General features: G+C 29.6%; 1 protein-coding gene and 1 long non-coding RNA gene across 3 annotated transcripts in view; one reads left to right on the top strand and one right to left on the bottom strand.

Annotated features, from left to right (window-relative positions):
• The window catches only part of Nlg3 (Neuroligin 3), a 109,287-nt gene that overhangs the window by 23,081 nt on the left and 64,684 nt on the right, over positions 1-21,522 (top strand). The window lies entirely within an intron of this gene.
• LOC118071785 (uncharacterized) lies at positions 417-1,508 on the bottom strand. The gene is made up of 2 exons (XR_004690940.1): positions 1,104-1,508; positions 417-586 (listed from the first exon to the last, which is right to left on the bottom strand). It is a non-coding gene; the product is annotated as an uncharacterized lncRNA (long non-coding RNA).

Raw genomic sequence — 21,522 nt, 5'->3', positions numbered from 1 at the left:
TTAAAAAAACTTGACAACATTAATTAAATGCTTCTCTCAAAGGTCGTTTAATGAAGAATAATTTATCAACAAAAATTATTTATCTGTGTAAGAGGAAATCACATTATAATAATTATGTGACAAAAATTCAAATACTGTTATCAGTTTATTAAATATAATTCCACTCGAAAGTTTTAAATCAAATAAAAAAAGCAATCTTCACGTAAAGCAGGAAATTTTTGAACTAAATTTTACCACAAAGCAAATATTTGATAAATTTTATTTCATCTAGTAACATATCAACTATGGATGATTTTCTGAACATAATTAAAATCATTTAACTGATTATGATTAAAAGAGAAATAATATGGTTTAAATTGCTTAATATGTTTTAAAGTTAATTAATCAAATGGAAACAAAAAAAAGAATAAGAGAAATTTTAATTAATTATTTAAACTTATTTATTAGCAAAAGTTGAATTAGGCATTAATAACTGAGATTAAAATAGCTGATCTAAAATAACGTAGAATGTAGAGAGCTGGTTACACGTCGAGGTGATCGCAGACCAGTGTTTGAACAATAATTAAGAGGTTGAAGCTGTTGAATCCTGAAAGAAAATATGAATTGGTATTTTCTCAGAGAGTGAAACGTATGCCCGTAATTAGACACAACATTGAATCAACATTTTTAATCAAACTTTCTTAGAATTGAATCAAGTGGTTCTGTCAGCAGAAGTGTAAAATAAACTTCGTGAAGATTCATGCTGAATCTTCCAATAACATGTGATCAGAGACTCACTTGATTGCCAATTGAAACTCAACAACAAAACTTGATCTTCTAGAATGTTTCATATCAACCAGTTTAGCCAGCAGATGTTCCTATCTGGAAATCATTGAGATTTGAGAAAATCTCAGCACTTGAGAATGTGGCTGTTTACGTAGTTGATATGTTTCATTTTTTATCAATTGTAGATATAGATCAAGGTATAAGTCAGCAGAAATCGTGTATAATTTCGTGGAAGACCATCTTAACTTCCTCAAGAATGTGACTTATACGCAATTGATCTAGTAACATAAGAAGAATCAAGGCTGGGCTTGATCCAAACAATAATGAACTTGACTCACAACTTAGTTGAAGATTGAATCCAGCAATATGACTTATTGTAATTGATCAAACAACAATGAAAGAGAAAATCAGAGGCTTAATTCCAATTTGGATTGACCACACTAGAGATGTATTTAATTACAGCAAAACGACACAGTGCACTCGTTGGAACTTTTTTAAAGACTGACTCATTTTCTTTAAGATATCTTTGATTGAAAACCAAACATCTCTTTCTTTGTCCTGATTATGCGTCGATCAGAGACTCATGTGCTGGTACAATCATCATGAAAGTAATAAAAGTATCAACAGATGAATGGAAACCAATACTTAAGTAAACATGAGAGTACTTGAAACAGACTCTTAACGAAAACCTTATACTAAATATATTAGTTAAAAAATTGTAGTCTTAGCTTCATCATTTTATTAAAAATAAAAGAATGGTGTTAATGTAACAATGTAACATCATGATTTTAAACAGATTATAAAAGTTGCTTCAAAGTATTTTTCAACTAATAAAAATCCTAATGAATAAAAAAAGTAATAAAAAATATAAAAATCAATCAAAAAAGTTGATTATTTCTTCTCTAAAACAAACAGTGATTTCATATTTTACAGTAAATATGTGATCAAGTGAATATTTAAAATGAGTAAAACATGAGAAAATACCAAAATGAAGAGAATTTTAAAGGCAACAAGCTCTAGGGGTAGTTTCGAAGTTAATGAGAATTCATATGGTTCGACAGTGTTGGTAAATCCTAGCAGTTTCTTAGTTTGTTGAAAGCTGTAGGGTTAACAATATCCCACTGGAAACATACACAACTGAAGGCTCAGGTACGCTTGAGACTTTGGTACCTCCAGACAGGCTAGTAGTTGAACAATAAAGTTCCATTATTCGCCAAGTCGACCGGTCATTCGTCGTATATGTGGTTGGCGGTTTGCATTTGGCCTTTTCCCTCATGGCAGTTTGCCAGATTTTTGATATTTCTTGGCTTTGAATCAAATGGTATATAACTGGTTGAAATTTTTCAGTATCTGTTTGATTATTTTCCTCAAATCTTAAACTTCTCATCTTTGTTCAGTTTTTCTTACATTTATTTTTTTTCTTCTCCTTTTTTTACTCATTTTGTTTCCTTTTGCTCTCTCTCTCTCTCTCTCTCTCTCTCCCTTGTGAAATCCTATTCAACATTCAGAATATTCCAAATTGCAACAATCATATACTGTTTTAGATATGTTCTCGATGAGCTCATCATCCACACCTCGTTAAACATCCCCCTCGATGCAATCGTTTAGAAGATAATGCCATGCACCAGATCATCAATAGATTTATCTAGTTCAAATGTAGATCAAGCAAATATTATTATGTTATGATTGTATTGTATCTATTCTATATCAACACGATATACTTTTATAGACAAGTTTCATTCGACTTATCAAATATTTGCAGCCAAAATAAACCTATGGAAACTATAAACTGACGGTAGACTATTTTACTAAAGTTCGAAACTTTAATGTATCCAAACAAAACCTTTCTATTATTCCATGTATATTACCATATTCTGGGCATAATCTTCTCGGGAAACTATACGTTTTTATTTGACTTTAAGATTATAGTATGGTAAAGATGCTTTTTCAAGATGGATTATTAATATTACCTCCAAGTGCACATTTTACGCCAAGTTTTTTTTATTATGGCGGTATGAAAAACAGGCTATGAGCTGCAATACTCGAGAAAGATTATTTTAATACTCTAGAATGCAGTGAAGGAACCTGTGGAAAGAAATAAATTTTTATTACTAATGATTCAGAATAGATCCTATAAAAATGGGCTATGTTTATTCATCATTTTAAGCATTAAAAATAATGTAAAATAAATTTTAACGAAAATAAATTAATGCAATAAGGAACGAAATATTTTTTTTTAACTTCCAACATTTAAGATGAAATTTCTTCAATTAATTAATTATTCTCTGAATGGCCTTTTTTATAGGATACGCTGCTTTCAAATAGTTCATAATTTTATGTATAAGATACAAGAGGCAAGCAAGAACGCAACAAAAAACAAATAGTTTTAATAATGATTATCCATTAAGTATAATTTTTGCTGCACTTTTTGTACAGTGCCATGGAAAATACAAAATAATGTAATTGTTAGCATAGTTTATTTATTTTTTAATTCTAACTACAAAGTAAAATGTCTCTTGTTGCTCTTCATTTACAAATCACATTAAACTTTTGTTAAAAAAAAATTAAAATGACTTTTGATTTTTTTGTTCTAGACGCGACTTTTTTAAATTAAAGATACCATTTTATAGTCAAATAAAATAAGTTATTTAAATGAAATTAACTTTTGCATTGAAATAAATTCAGGTCGATATAAAAAATTTTTACAATAGATGCTTTCTATATAAATTTCGTGAATCATTTTCAGATAAAAAATAAATCTTAAGTAATTAAAAGAAACTTAGTTTATATCTTAAAAATCAGAATGACCGTTCTAACTTGATTCCTATCTTTTATTTCCTCTCAAGAATATTCTGATGCTTCTCGAGTGCTATTAGTTACCAAACAAAAATCATTCTACTTTAAACGCTTATAACTAGAGAAGGAATCATTTGTAGAAACTTTTAGAACAACAATTAAAAGCTGAAAGTTGCTTGAAACTTGAACTTTTTTATTCTTCATCGAGAAACTATTTTATTGCATTAAATGAAGAGCATCAATCGAGCAGTTTGCTATTTCAGCTTTCCATTATTAATATTAAGTTGAAAAAAATTAATAACTATTTAAATAAGGACTTGAAACTCTTCATTAACTTCTAACAATGTTAATAGAAGAACATTTAAGATGTCGAGATAATTTATTTCCAAGTTGAATATTTATGAGTAGAGGTGAAATACTAGACTGGATGGGCTTGTGTTTAGTGAATATAATGTACAACCAGTGACCAATAAAAAAAATTTGCATCCGTGGAATACTCTAGTAAATCGTACTGAGCATTGAATCGGCAAGCTATTAGATTTGATGATGGAGTCGGCCAATCACGACCGAGTGCTTTTGATAGGGGTAGCCGTAACTCATTGGTTGCTGGTTGGCCGCACGAATCATGTGGCTACACAGATGTATGAATACTTCGATATAACGTACCTATATGTATACATTCAATGCTAAATAAGTGAATAAAAATTTTGCGTATGAAACCGTCGCAAAGTGAGATAACGAAACTAGCAATCTCGCGTTGTGTGACAACTCGATAGGGACAGTCTGCGATATATATTAGTTCGATTCGAGTATCGTAACTGCAGGTGTTGCCACATCCACCAACTCCACCAACTAACAGCTAACTAATAAAATATTTTCAATGACTCTTCTGTATTTTCATTAAATCATTTTTATCCTCACACTTGAGAGTATTTTTCACTATCCACACTAAAGGTTATCATTAATTCAATTAATTATTACATTGTCCACTGGAAATGACAGTAAATTATTCATCATTTATTTATCTTTTAAAGTAACTGGATATTGTTGATGAATGAATTTCAGAGATGCATCTCTCTGACTGAGTAGATGGATTAAAAAGTCTGTTACGCTTTGGATAATTGAATAATCGCATTAAATCCATCTGATTTCATTCATTTAATACGATTATCTATTGCGTAATATGAGAAGAAAAATAGGGCACTTTGTCGTACATAATGTCATGAGGAACAAAAAAAAATGGCGTAAATCAATTAAAGTGAAAAGCAAGAGGATAACCATGTTGAAATAAATTATATAATAGCTAGTGTCAATGGCTAAGGTGTATTGTATGAAGCTGAAGTAAAAATCATAGAGCAACAGAAAATGAGCACTATAGTCTCATTCATGTCAACTATGCACCTGTTCACAGCTATCGAGGTTGATAGAGCTGCAGGCACGTACGAAGCATAGAAAGCGACAAGAGGAAACAGAAGCACAGACAAGCTATACAATTCACGAGAGCTTAGAACCGTCTAGAGTATTCTCGAGTGCCCTTCGCGGCATATACCTCGCAAAATGATCTTTAATATTATGTATACAAGTATTTGAAGGAAAAAATAGTCTTAAATATGACGTATTTGCTTTAATCTCTTTGCCAGCTTCAACATTTTGTGAAATTTTTCAAAAATATTTCAGGAAAATTGAGGTTTAAATTCCGTGCATGATTTTCTAGTTGGTAGGAATACTCTTTGCCAAGGTATTGTTTTTTTTTTTATAAATTTTGTTGATGAGTTTGGGTATTATATATTTCTAGGAAAATATAATTTTTAGAGATTATATTTGCTTAGCAATTTAAAAATGGATTTATGTTTGATGCTGTAGTATTTTACATGTAAGAAAGATAGAACTGTATTTTTATCAAGATAATATTTTCTTAAATTTTTTATTTTATCAATGAATTTATGTTTTATCATTTACATTTAATATTTATTTTCATGAATAAATTAGTAAATAATCACTGTTTTATTAAGATTTGGAGTGTTTCAATTTTTGAAAATTAAAATATTAAAATCGTTGACATTAAAAGATTTTCATGTATTCTTATTATGTACAAATTAACTCTACGATCTTTGGGTCTCAAGTTATAACTTAATCTTCCGTCAAATGTTTTTCCAGGATAAAATCTTCTCATCTACATTATTTATCATCTCAAACTATAACTTATGTAAATATCGGGGTAAGCAGAGCTTACCATTCTGATCTTATACACTTTCCGGATATTATACTAGGAGATTTATCTATGATAAATACTTCAATTGGGGAAAAAATTTTTCATTAATAATTATCTCACTTTTTTTCCATTTTTCAACGTCAAATGTCAATAGACGTAATTCATTTATGATTGGATTATTACCCATTTATTCAGTGGAATCAAATGATTGGAGTGTTGTTACAATAATTTGCTTTTTCATTGACTTTGATTTGTTGTTTGTAAATAATTTAATTTTGAAAATCTTTCTTTATGCAATTACTCCTTTACCTATTCTCCAATTCACTTGTTCTCAATCACAATTTCATTCTTGCTCGAAATTTTGGTATTGTAAAACCACAATGGCCTGTTGACAGATAAATGCCAAATAACTTTTTGGAAATAATACGTCGATAGTTTTTAATAATCCCTACCTCACAATCTCTATTGATTCTCATGCAACTGATAAAATATCCTCTCTCATGTCAATAAAATTCGCCGTGTCAGCAGACACAGTTATTCGAAGCTTTGCTTCACATAAAAAACAATGATGTGTCAGTACGAAAGTATTGGAAACTTCACTTGCATGACGAGCACGAACTCCCATTATGAAATATATATGTATTTGGTTTTTGTCTACCAGTCATGTAAAATAATTCAAAAGTAGAGGGAATGATGTTTATTTTCATCCTAAAAAGAGTATGAATTAATAATTTCATTAAAATACAAAGAAGAAATAAATTTAAATAATATATCTTATTCAACACGTTAAGAAAAATGAGCATTCTACTGTTGAAAATATCAGAAGCCATATTTTGTTATTTTGACAGAAACTGATTTTTGCAATTTATTCAAGCTCTATGTCGGTATAATTCGTTGAGTCTGTAAGTTTCTTCTCTTTTTGCTTTTTCTTACATCTTGATTCTTGGTTTGAATGATTCAAAGCTCGAAAGCTCTTTCTTTCTATTACTCATGTCCTGTATGAAATCTGAAGGTAGTGCTTTGAACTCAACTCGAGACTCTCTTACCACTCCGTTAAATATTTCACGCCAGGATGGTGTGGAAAAAAGGAGGAAAAAAAACAAAAAAAAAACTCGAGACATGGTGGAAATAAAAAAAAAAGAAATACGAATGTGTTGGGCCTGTAATAGGGCATGGCAGAAGAGCTATAAAAAAGACAAAACGACCAACAACGTGCAGAAACGAAACAAATTTGCTCGGACGATTGAATAGTACGCGAGCTCTGCGCGCCACGTCTGCAATGTAAATTCCACGCTTTCAACATTTTCCTCACCCCCTAGCACGACTTTACTCGGACGTACGTTGGAAGCGTGGGCAGCCATTTTGTATCCGACAAACTTATTACTGAGCTGCCACTTGTCATTTGCACGAATACCCATGTCGTCGGAGACAGCCGCGGCGGGTACATCCGTGGAATGCAAGAAAATAAGGTAAATGCCTGAGGACGTGCCGGTAACACCAACGAGAAAGGAGCAAAACTGAAAACCGTCGACTAAATTGGAAGAAGCCGAGAAATGCATACGATTATAATACTTGTCGACACACCATTGCCTTTTCGAACAAAACTTCTTTGTAATTGCTATTTTTCAACAAGAGATCCTCTCACTTTGAATGCACATAGCAATGAACGGCTTTTAGTAAAAGAAGTAAATAATTCACATTAATTTAATGAATGAATTACAACATTGACTCACACAGTGAATACATAAAGTGTTTGTAAATTTGTATGAATTCTCTGACAATTTTATGATATTTAATTGTTGATTTAATGAAAACACCCTTTTGCAACGAAATGTTTGGATAAATATTCAATTGAAATAACGGGATTTGCTATGTTTTTAACAATGACCAGTTAAATCGGTGTTTTGGACAGTAAATTTTGCCAGGAAATTCGATTACGTAATTTACACCAAACAGTAGAAATATAATTCGGGAATAGGGTGCAATAAAATGGCAGTACTTTATATTTACTATTTTATTAATTTTTAGATTCAATAATTATAATTCTGTTGTTCATGAAAATTTAGAAATATAAATATAGCAATCAAATATAACTAGTTTCATTATATTTATAATTACAATTAAACCAACTATGTTTGACTTCAATGTTTATGTTTCATCATTATCCACTATTATAATGATGAATTGGAGTATTTGAGCCAACTACAACATATTTTTCGAATTCAACAATATTTCAAATTTCTAGAGGTCATATATGGTAAATATATTTACCAAAAATTTCAGACTGACATTTTTATAAATGTATTCATCGAATTTTTTTTGTCAAACTCTACTGGTCTATGGTAGAATAGTCCAACAATTCATAAAAATGTATCGAAAAATATAAAATGCATTTTTCTATATATTATTGATAACACAAACGTTGGTTTTACCTATACCAGAGTGAATTTGATAAAATTCTTCTATCTGATAAATCCACATTTAAAATAATTAACATAACTCTTGTGATGATAGAAATCTTCCCTAATATTTTAGGAATAAATTCTTGATAAACGACTTTTGTCTTGATTTATATTCCGGAACTTCTCTGTTTCTTATCGGCAATCTACTCAATGTGCACTAACGATTTCAATTAAAGCACATCGTCGTTTTCCAATGGTGTGCCCTCTCATATAAACGTGACACGAGCAAAAGGCTGCGGTTAAATTCCTAGCGTGCGTGGGATAGAATGATAGAAGGATGAGATAGAGAAGGGGGGAAGGTCGTGTATATAACGATGGAAATGGAAGCAGATTGAACAGGACCAGATTATATTGCTAAGTAGGATAACACGATACATGGCACGAATTTACTTGATTGTTCTATGTATAAAGAAAAAATCTAACTTGACTATAATATTCCACAATCTCAAAATTTCTCACAAAGAACACCACTATTGCACGATGAAAAACGTTGGAAAAAGTATAATAAACCTTTCTGGACAGGATAAATTTACTGTGAATTTTCTCGCCAGTGAGGGGAAAAGCTTGCGAGAAAATTGAGAACCCAATCTTGGTGCTATGAGGTTCCAGACCGTTGCGCACATAGGCGTGTGACAATACAACACTGAACACGATAAATTGTATGAAAATATTGAAGATATTATATATTTTTTTCTTCATTCAGATCAAGTAAATCAATTGTAATATCGAACTTGTAAAAATATGTTTATTGGAAAAGAGAAATATTTTTGTAAAATTATTACACTTTTTGAGTATCCGAATAAATACTTTATGTTTGAAGATACATGTTTATTATACAGAGCAAAATGGTTTCCAGGTATTGGCTTGGTTATAAAATTATTGGTTCAACTTCCAACAAAATACGAAGTGTAATTTTTTCTTATCGAGATGTAGGAGTTATATGAGAGTTTAGTTTTCGATTTTACATATGATTGGAATTTTCAAATGAGTACTTTTTCAATAATTTAACTACAGTTCTATTAACGTTGTACTATGGAAGAATCTCTAGATAGGAATAGTTGTTTCATGATGAAAAAAATTTTTTCGAATTTTTGTTTTTAATATAAAAAAGAAAATTCCAATTGAAAATCCAATCTATCAATGATTTACTAATTTTCAAACTACGGAAAAAAAAGTTTATTGATCTTGACAACGCAGATTTGCTGTTCATTATTTTTGAAGTGATAAAGCATTTCTACCTCGGAAAAGTATGATTTTGCATCGGTGTGTGTTGAAAAACGTGGTGGTGAAGTAAACAAGGATTTTTTTAATTATGAGTTGTTAGTTATCTTCATCTCCAAACAATTAAAATTGTACAATAAAATCCTTTTCCCTTTCATCAGCATGCTTTTTCTGACTCTTAATGGATCAATTCGAAGTCTAAGTAATTTTGAGTTGTTTCGAGATATCAAGAGGTTCCTAATATCTAGAATCAATAATATCTTCATCAGAGTATAATACAGCTATCAAAGAAATAGCTTAATACTCTTGAGGTAAAAAAACTAAATCAGTTAAAATAATTGAAGTCAATAAAAAAAATTTTTCTTTTTTAAAGTCATCCAAACTTTTTTACTATCCAATAATTCACAGTTTGTCAACATGAAAGAAATAAAAAAAGTAAGGAAGAATGTCTATGAATTAATTTCAACTTTTTAAAGGGATTTTTTCCGAGGTGTATTATGGGTGTAAAAACGGTGTGACATAAAATTTTAACGATGGCAATTAATCCTGTTAATGGTTTACGCGGGAAATGAAGATCAAAAATAAATGAATAGTATGAAGCGAGAAATAGTAGTACACGACTTTACAAGCCTGTAAATCATTGCTCTAAAGGCACGGGTAATAATAATAATTGTTGCGTATTTCTCACCGAACGTGTGTAGCGAGAATAGGTAGTGTGACACAAGTTTATGTGTGAACAGCTAGAAAAGGTGGAGTTGTATACACACTGCATATTGTGTACATACAATTAGTTTGCATTTCATTATTACAACGAGTTTTTGTGTACTAGTATTAATTTATGAATCTTGTTCATATCCGTATGACCTTTGCACCACCTTTCCGAATATTAAATATTGATTGAGATTCTATTCTATAATACTAATATTTGCCCGGTCTTTGTTCATTTATAGGTATTAAATATTTAAACCTCTTAATAATGCAGTCTTGGAAACTAATTTTAACTCACGTTGGTTGAAAATTCATTTGCGTTCATTTTAACTCTTTCGAGGGAGATAATTGCGTTGCAAAAGTTTCAAATTTTGCGTTCACACAGAGTAAGTTCATTATCAGAAGTGAAACTAAGTAAATAAAATAACAAAATTCCAATTGTTCTTAAAATCGTAGGTAAAGTTCGACTCGGTCTTTGAGCTTTTAAGCTGCATTTGTATCTGGTTTTTGTTGACAGTCCTGACACTTGAGTTGGAGAAAAATTTGTTGGATTTTTTTTACTGTAACCACTGGGAGGTTTGAGAAAAACGGAAGTTTCTGTTTTCCTGAAGTGAACAAACAAAATGAGAAAAATTCACAAAAAAACATTCTATTTCTCTCTTGTAGTCGGCTGTAGCTGTACAGAGAACGAGAGCATTTTTTAGAGAAAAGAAAGAAAATTAATGTGTATCCTTCCTAGCTCAACGGAAAATGGGTGTCGTTGAAAAATCGCATCCACTGGCTCTGCGGATAATAATACATGTTAAATTTGAGAAGGAAATGACTTATTTTTGTCACAAATTCACTCTGTGTATCTTTCAAATTGAAAATAACTGAATATTTATCTTCTAAGATTGAAAATTCTAGAAATACATAAATAGAGATAGAAATTATAGCAACCTTAATAACTTGAGAAACTTACTCAACCGTAAAGAATGGGTAAACAAATGGTTTTCAATAATATCGAAAAGCTCCCTTGGAAATTGACTTTTAGCAAAAAGACTTTGGAAATACAAAAACAAAGTATGATCATTTTTTCAAGTATGAAAAGATAAATGCATCAAAAATTTGCAATCCAAACATCAAACTTCCGAGCAAATACTTTTTTTTTTTAGACATCAAAATAATGAGAAGACAAAACAACAAAAAATCAACATCATGATGAAACATGCTTTATATTCATGAAATTAAAATTTTTTTTAGCATTTAAATTTTCCAATAATACTTGAACAATTGTTTGAATAAATCGATAATAACAAATTTATGGAAAAACGAATCAATAAATAATTCAATATTTATTTTATTTTCAAAGCTGTATATTGAATTTATTTTATCCAAATATTTTATTACTTTTCTATAATCCTATTTTCTTTTTACATAAATTTAATTTTCATAAAATTTCTATAAATTGAATAAGAACCGAAATCCATATTTTTCTTTAATTTCAATAAGATATTTCCTCGCAGAGAAATTTTTCTCCGAGAATTATTTTCAACTTCAAAAATTGTCTGATCATTTTTTATTCCATTTACTGCTATGCAACCGTTGTGATATTTCAATATTCTATATTTTAAACTTTTTTTATTTATTTTTTTATTGAAAACACGCATATTCACTACTTGCGGATTGTAAAAAAAAGCTTGCGATGAAAGCTATAAAGTAGAAAATCTAAAGGAAAGGTGACATTAAAGTAAAAGGAGTAGAGCTGGTAGAAAAATAAAACGAACGAACTAGTCGACAAGGCCATCGATCACGTCAACACGCTAGAGTCTTGGCCCCGTGAGAAAGCCCCTACCCTTACAAGATGTGACTGAGCTTTTCAACCTTTTCGCTTGGACATCGAGGTTTAGTGCGGAAACGTTAGCGGGTACGTTTTCCCAAGTGACCAAAAAGACGAAGTGCCGTCTATTTCTTTGCCCTCTGTCTTTTCCGTTCGTCTTGTCCCTGAAATGCACAGCCATCTAACTAATATCCTTTGCTGGTTCAGGAAAATAATAAATTCAGCTTGAAAATAATAAATCTGTAGCTGCGAATACCTCTTGCTTCTTTCTTTCAAGAATATGAATACAAAGCCTATGGGATATAAAGACGATTTTTCAAATCCTTATAACACTCTTCCTTATGATAACATCTTTCAAAGATAACATATCATTTTTTTTCTCGCTCAAGAAATGAAAAATTTCGTCAATGGTTTATGAAAAAAAAACAGACTCGAAAACACGATGATTAATTTTTGATTTCAAAATACAAAGTACGTGAGATGAAAATAAATTTATTTTATGACTAAATGCTTCAGACAAATTATATAAGCGATATTTAAAAGCTTATCCGTGATAGAAAAATTTATTTGATATAAATTTATTTCACGAATTTTAAATAAAGGTTTTATGAAATGTGTAGTCATGTAACAATAGGATATGAAATTATGAGAAATAATACATATGTAGTTTTTAAATAAAATTAACAAAAATTAATCAAAGTGAAATGTGTCATAAATGTATTTTGAAATTCGGGTATAAAATTCACTTATGGATTACTTTGATGTAGAGAGAATGAATATTCCATTATAGATATAATTTTTTATTATACGTGTTAGTAACTTTTCAAAACCATTGTTTACTTTTTGATTAAATTCTGGTTGTATTTCGTAAACGTCAATTAAATATAAAAAATGTGTAAATAAAATAATAAATTTTTTAAATTTTATTTACTTGATTGAGCAAATAAATCTGATGTGATGGAAAAACGCAGTCTAAATATAAAAAGAATCTCATGTTTACCTAAAAGTGCAATTGCTAGTTTCTATTGAAGTAAATTTTGAAGAGGATAAACTTGTATTTGTCGCAGTCACCATACTTGTATATGATTTATATCCTGATAAAGCTGTTTTTAAAATGGAATGAATTATTTGAACCCGTTTTTTATTAAATATTTTTATTAATATTATTACTTTTTCAAACGGAAAAAAATTTTTTTATAACAATAGATAGTATAAATTATTGCCAAAATTTATAAATTGTGGTTGAAAATTTTCATTATTTATTTATTTAAAAATATTATTCATTCATGTACTCTTTTATCTATACCAGATAAAAAACAGAATTTACATTTATTTTACCACCTGCTCTAGAATTTTATATATTAAATTAATATTTTATGTATCTGTAAATTATTAACAAACATTTATTTAACGAAAAAACTTCCGGATGAATAATAATTATTCCATTATTGAGATATTTAATGACCACCATCAAATAATATTTTTGTATTTAATTATCAAATATCAATCAATGTTTATTCTGAATTAAATTTTTTTCCCCAATGAATCAATTGGAAAAGTCTTAAAAAAAAATGAACCAATTAGTTACTCTGTGTCTATTAACGAATTTCTATTAGCTACCTTCTGCCAATTACTAACTAACTATAGGAGCACAGAAAAATTAAATTGCAAGAATATGAAGGCACTGTTTTATCCAAATATTCGACATTTTAATAGGAATCTTCCAGATTGATTGTCTTATTATTCCTTCGTTATTTCCTATTGGCACATCGTAATAACTCAACTTCATCAATCACAATGAAAAAAAGATCGTTACAACAACAAAATAAAAGTCGTTAAAATGTTATTCCGTTTTCAAATTGAAAAAGAAAGTACCTTGAATTTCTTTTTTCGTAAAAACAATTCTTTTGCTGCAAGTACAATCCCTGGTAGAAATTTACTGGAATTTCAACCAAGCATAAAACCGAATTTTTTTGTTGGCCAATAAAAATGAAAAAAAAAAATTAAACTTTTCCAATATTTTCCAAATCAATAAATGCGTCAAATATCATTATCGAAGTATAAGACTACCCTCATCTAATAACTTTATTTCTACTTTTTTTCCAATCCCAAGGGAAATAAATATCTGCTATATGGTATGTTTACTGTACCAATAATTCTAGAAGACTCATCTTCTCTTCTTTCTTTAAGAAAACAAGAAGTCGCAGTCGTCTTTCAATCAATGTGAATTTTAGCGCGAGATAGAACTACGACAAGTGGAATCGATCGTACCTAGCACAGGGAACGTGCTCCAATGTGACAAGTTGACCTTATAGAAGCACATCTCTGGAAGTAGAGAAAGCTGAAACAAGATGCTCTAGACGAAAAGTGACGATTGATTGTTTCACACCAATTTTATCAATTCATTGGATGGCTGATAGTTTTCTCAAGTGACAAGAAATCAAGAAGATCTCAAGCAGAAATAGAAAAAGATACCTCACTGTTTTTCTAAAGTTTCTTCAAGATTTTATACCAAACGATAAAACTTTTAACTTGCTCTACCATCGACAACTTCAACTTGTATAGCCGTTTAACGAGTAATCTTTCAAAGTATTGGCCCAATCTCTTTATTTTTTATTATTTCATTTCCCTTCTTACACACTAAGACAACGACGAAAAATCAATGATAGATGTGAAGTTGGAAAACTAATATAATGACACTCAGCATACGTTCAGAAGTCAAAAACACTCATTCGAAACAATTTATTTACAAACTTTGTCATCTCTAGATATGACTTCTGATATTACTATTTGGTAGCATATACATCAATACAGTTTTAAAGCTTCTAACTTTAAGTTCATTGTATTTCATGTCTGGACCACAAAAAAAATACACTAGAATGATGTTGAAAAAAAAAATGCAACAATTTGTCTTTGATGTTTCGGAACTCACATTTGAATAATTGTTTAATTTTTATTCAAGCCTCCGAGGAGAATCGATACAGATATATATAAAGAATTCTTTTTTATTGAATAAGTATGAAAGAGAGGTTTTCAACTAATGTAGCTTTAGGGAATATTCATTTAAAATCATTACAAATTAATCAGTAATAATTTGAGAACAAGTATAATTACAATGTAATTTAGTTAGCTTTAGAGCTTGATTAACTATGGAAAATTTATATTAATGAAATATTCGTTCAATCCTCAATTGGTTATAATATTTTGCATCTTCATTGTTCTCTTGATAGACTGTGCCAATATTGACAAATGCTAATTATTGGAAATTTGATAAACTGCAAGTTATTTTATGTTCTATTCATACCATACAATGTACATACGATATTTTGTTGTTATTTCGTTTAATTTATTCAACATATTTAACTAAATATGCATATTTTTCGTTCGAATTATCATGCAATATTTATTCATAAGAACGTTAAAAATTGTATATTAATCTTTTAAAATGAAAAAAATAAAAGAAAATAAAAACTGCAGTTTATTTTTAAAAATAAAACTTTTTAATTAAAATATTCATCACAATTTTCATGTTATTCTTTTCCAAAAGCAAAGAGTTCATTTATTTTTATCCATTTTTACGAAGAAAAATTTTTTCATTCAAGAAGACTCCAATGTATGCAATAATTCTGATGAAATTCAATGGATAACGTTGTTAATAAATACTCGACAGTACTATATTGCATTTTAATTAATCTACAAAAACGATCACGAAGTTGTTATATTTAAAAGCGAGTCAATTTAACATCTCTAATACTTCGACCTTGTTATATCACTAAGGGCAACCCCTTTATTACTCCAATACTTTCCTATCTGAAAATCAAATAACGAACCCTCCTACATTCACACACCTATTGAAGATATGTGCACACCAAATCAAGCCGTGTATTCTTAACATGACACATTTCCAGAACTCGTTATATTCTTGATCACTTGTAGGTACATTACAATCACAAATGAAAGCAAAAGGAAAGAAAAAATGATCTATCTTCAAAAACAAAAAAAAACTCACCTCTATGCATGTATTGTTCATTCTCTAACGAGATACACAGTGGGAGGTGAAGTTTTCAGATTTTTTTTCACCAATTTGACCTTTTCAACAACATTTTTTTCGCTTTTGTTCCAACCTATATCAGTGATTTATCAAGAGATGAAAAATTAAAGAAAAAAACCAAACGAATGTCGAATAAAAAGGAGAAACAAAATAAAAACTCGGTGCTCTTATCAAGTTTCTATATTAATGATCTAATTCACATGTTAATGAATAATGTATGGAAATTTTAAGATGTAATTATCATGACATTGAGATTCATGAATTCAAAATGTATTAAATGCAGACATATGCAAAGTCATAGTAAAAATAATGGAATTCAATCAGAACAAAAAATTGAGTAGGATTTGTTGATTAAAACAAAAAGTCATAACTATCTAGTGATTCGGTATTAAAGACAAATCAGAAAGAACAAAGGGAGAGTCTGATGAAAGTGGAGCAATGATAAAACGAATCGACATAATTGAACCACTCGTAGCCAATTATAAAATCTGCTGACGCCTAAAGATTTGTTAGTTGGATTGAGGTTGGAGCAGCCTGTATATGTCGACCACAACTATTCCAACTTTTTTATGAGATTGGTGTGCTACAGAATAATCAGATAATTTTAATCATATTACTTAATTCATCACTTAATCTTAATAATTTTTTCTCGCAAGTAACATTAGTATCAAGTTAGCAAAAAGTATGGTGAAAAAATTCAATAAAATAAAATTAACACAATTTTATTAATGACTTCCTTCACTACTGGTTTAATAACAGTACAATCGCTTATTCAAGCTGTCAGAGGCGGCAGACTGATTTATACCTGACGGTTGAAGATGCAGGGTGCTTTTTATAAAATGACGTGCTTATATACCGTTAGATGTGTTGGTTCCCACACCTGCTGCTGATCCTGCGGGACAAAAAAGACCCGCGGGCTGCAGAGTGCGAAGATAAACTGAGCTAAAGGGTGGATGAATGGGAGTGAAGGAGGGTTTGAAATACTCACGAAGGGAAAAAGCAAACACTAGAGGGAGTAGGAGGTTTAGTTTTCCTTCTCCTCCATCGTTCAGCGGACCTACCAACCCGACTGCACACGCTGCTGAGTTATGTGCGGCAAGCATACCATAAATTTAATATGTCGACTGAGGGGCTATCTGAATTGAACCAGGAGCGATGCCAGTTAAATTCTATTCATTCTCTCCAAGTCTATATACTTGAACGTGCGTTCGCTGCTCGGTTATCCTTTCTTCATCATCAACGTCCTCCCAATGTGTACCTACTCCACTCTCTTCCATACCCTCCAACGTACCCCGGCCATCCTTGAGCTTTGCACCATCTCTGATAATGCATCGCCATCATTCCACTAAAATGAACAACGACATAACATGCCTGTGAAGAGGGATCTTATATTTCAATCTCTCCTACCCTTCATTGTGCTCAGGATGATATTAAGGTGACAAGACTGCGTAAGAAAAACATAAACATTCTGCTTTACACATGTGTCGTGATATTATCTTCCATAAACTAGTGTCCTGTCTTCAATGTCTCATATTTCAAGCTTAAAACAAAACAAAAGTAACATGAATTTTTACTTTATTGTTTTCTTTTATTTAAAATCCATTGAAATGACAAAGAACTGAAGATTATTTTTCAAATAAATTTTAGCTTATCTATATTTTATTATGCTAAGTAGATTATATGATAAAGAAGTATTTTTCAGATTGAGACATTTTTATTGAAAATATTGCTATTCTCAGCTATTGATATAAAAGCTTTATCCATTTCTCTTTTTCTTTTATCAATAAATTAATGCCAATTTTTTTATGCAACTCGAATAGCAATTAAAGTCAATAAACAATAATTCTCTTTCAAGAAACATTACTCGTAAATAATAGTTCTATAGAAAACTTTGAAGAAAGAATTGTTCCTCACTTTAGAAGTTTCGTTATTGAAACAATGCTTTGAAATTCTCTCTCAAGTGTTAATAAACAATCAGCAATGAATGTTCTGGATTGATAATATTTTTTTATAACTCTCTCAATTACTTGATTGTTGAAAAACAGTTTCACTTAATACCAACAAAAATGTTATGGTTTTCCACTTCATCATTTTTATTGACAATTCTCAATAATAAAAAAGTTTATTGTTTCAAAATTTAATATACATTTACAAATAATATTACTCTCTTTTATGGATTAATAACAGTAATACGGAATTTCATTGATCAATCTGAGAATATTATTAATACATTGTAAAAGACAAATTTGCTAACTAGCATGGATTTAATCCTATATAAACTCACTAGCATCTTGTGAGCATCACTGACCTGAGTTTAACTCAACATTGTGATATCTCAGCTTGGCTCAAAGTACTAATTAACCACTTCTACTTGTTTGATTAATACAACATAGATTCATTCTAGACAGTGAAAATGAACATTTATAATAATGGTAATAACAAATAACAACAATAATTTATCAAACAAACCGTTTCCAGGTATTACAGTAATTAACATTATCTAGGCAATGTAAAAAAATTGTTGAATTAATTAATTCAATATTCTATTTATCATGGTAATTAAATCAATACTTAAATTCGAAGCTTCATCGGTGGAACAAAAGCTACCACAATGAATACAATGCCCAATTAATCTGCTAGACCATTGCTAAAGCCATTTCAACTCCATTCCTATCATACACACAGACACAATTGTACATTGATCCTATCATACATCTTTCTCCTTTTATACCTCTATTTTCCATGTACTTTGGTCTAGTATCTTTGAAATAAATATGGAAAATTAGCGGATTGAGAATATTCTATATATTATTATTTCTGATTGTAATGCCATGTACTAGGTCTAATGATATTTCCTGTTGGAAATCATTTCCTTTTTATTGTGTGGTAAATCCAATTTTTGGGTTAAAGAAAATTCCGCTATGATTTTGAAATAAAATTGAGGGATAAATTATTCATTGAAGTAGTTGAAAAGAATGTTATGCATTTTTTATTTGAAAAATATTTGGTTTTTCATATTGACTATGTTGCAAATATTTTATGATAATCATGGAAAAATTTGATTAAGTATGAAGGATTTTAAATAAATGAATTTCAACAAAGAATATTTAAAAATCAATTTTTTCATATGAAAAAAGTGAAATCTTCTTCGAAATAGGATTTTTAATTATGCATGATGAACTTTCTTTCGTGATGGTTCAAAGTTAGAAGTTAGCAATCACCTTACAGAATCATCAAGTAGTTTTTTCGTCGTTGAGTCAGACACGTATTTCCTGACCTATTCCAGTTAAAAATTCAAAGACTTCAAATTGTAAAAATTCCGCATAATTATTTTTTTCCATCGTATATCTTCTTCTCTGAAAAATAATTCTAATTTTAAAATCATTCGTAACATGGATACAGAATTTTTATAATTAAAAAAAAGGTTTATATGCAAAAATCTCTAAAGCAAATTTTCCTTATTAAATATTTCGTACCACGAATACATATGTAATTACATGTTTGATGTTGGAAAGAATGATATATTTAGGAGTAATATATGTATATAGAGAAAAAAAAATTTCACAAACCGTTGAATTGTTATTCAGCACAACTCTTGCGTCATTTTCAATGCGGATAAGCGTATTACAGCTCCGTAGACATTGCGCTTGATTCCATTATACAAAAATATGATAATTTTCCAGATAGAAGGGAAATAAAGATAGACAATCACAACATTGAATATTTCACTTTAGCAGAAACAAATAATCTAACTGGTTGATCAATTTTTAAAAATTCAACTCTACCTTTTCAGTAAATATAATATCATTTTATTCCATTATCTATCACCATAGTCTACAATTTTCCACTGACGTAAGACTATTCTTCATATTTTTCTCTTGGATCAAATTACTATTTTTAAACAATGGTCTTTAAGCACTTGATAGCGAATAATAGATTGTATAGTATTATTTATAATAATTAACTACAATAGAAACATCATTATCTAAGTTTGTAATAAATGACTATGTATATATAAAGTAAAACTAGCTTTTCCGTATTCTCTCGGTATCTATTCTCTTGCAGAAAATCGACTTTAGAGTTTAATTTAAATGTTTTCAACAAGTATTTTACAAGGGAGTTATCTGAAGATCGTAAATCTCGGACACTCATCCGGTAACTTTGTGTCACTAGGAAATATGTGAACGTTTGTTAAGTTAAAGTTGAAAGATATGTACTCAAGATTTACTTTTTATCGGAACAAGAAAAAAATAGTAGACGACAAAATATGTGTTTAACTTGAGCGCTTCGAAATTCAAATCCGTTGAAAATCCTATGGGAACAAAACCACGTCCCTTGTTTTATACATGATATCCTAGCTCATTTGCAATGAGAGGAAAAGTTCCTCTCTGGGATTCCTACCTCACCTCTCGCCGGAAACTCACCAGGAACACTCCTGGGTCATAAAAATGTTCTCTATTGTTACACGAACGACAATATATGACGCGCATTGCGCTACTCGCCACGGTCAACTGCGTAAAACGTAAAACAATGGGATCATAATTGCATACGTATAACAACATCCAACCGAATCAAAACATTAAAGCTATGTCCTGACTCACTGTTTGTGCTTTTTAAAAAAATTTTGTTTATTTATGTTATTCAATTGATCTTTGTTTTTCCAATTCAATATATGATATTAAATTTTATCTTTGGATACAAAAAAATATCGTTTTATTTTCGCTTAAAAGTTTGTTCCATTTTATCTCGAGTATCTAACTAGTATTATCCCTAGAGCTAAACGTTGTGAAAAGATAATTATTTAAATGAAATCATAAATTTACTGGAAAACAATATTTAATTGAAAGCAAATCTGTCTGTTTATACAAAATAAATTTTTTTGCCGATTTGTTTTATTTTATTTCAATGGAATACATATTTTAATAAATATAGTATTTCATTGGGGATGATAACAATGTATGATGAAGTTTTTATTGATAGATTAAAAATTAAATTGTTTTTAGTGAAACTTGTATGGTACTTTGAAGAACTTCTTTTCTTCGTTAATTTATTTTTTAGAATAATTTAATTAGTAGGAATTATAAAAAAAGATTTTTTAAAATAATTTTCAGAGATGAATCATTTAGCTCCAGGGTGCTGTCCTCTCCTGATTTTCCTTAATGAATTTTAACCTCCTCTGGCCATTGAACTTTCGAAAGATTAAAAATTTCTAATTGTTTTTCTCGTCGGATCTTTTTTTAATGCAGCTTCGGTGAGTCGAAGAATGTTTAATTAATTTTTAATGATAAGTTTGTCAAAGAACAATTTCATTTTAATTATCAAATACATTCTTTCATCAGGTATGTAGAATTTTTCGAAGAAATTAAAAATATGTCAGTGGTCGAAGCAAGAAGAAATCATCTAAATAAATATACCATACAAGAAAATATGTCAAGATTTTTTTTTAGTGTGAATTTAAAATAAATGATGAAGTATGAATTTTTATGAA

This window comes from Chelonus insularis, unplaced genomic scaffold (genome assembly GCF_013357705.1).
Source record: "Chelonus insularis isolate UGA/USDA-ARS -01 unplaced genomic scaffold, ASM1335770v1 contig_88_pilon, whole genome shotgun sequence".
NCBI classification, from domain to species: Eukaryota; Metazoa; Arthropoda; class Insecta; order Hymenoptera; family Braconidae; genus Chelonus; species Chelonus insularis.
Note: the sequence above shows the minus strand (reverse complement) of the source record. Positions and strands in the feature narration are given on the sequence as shown.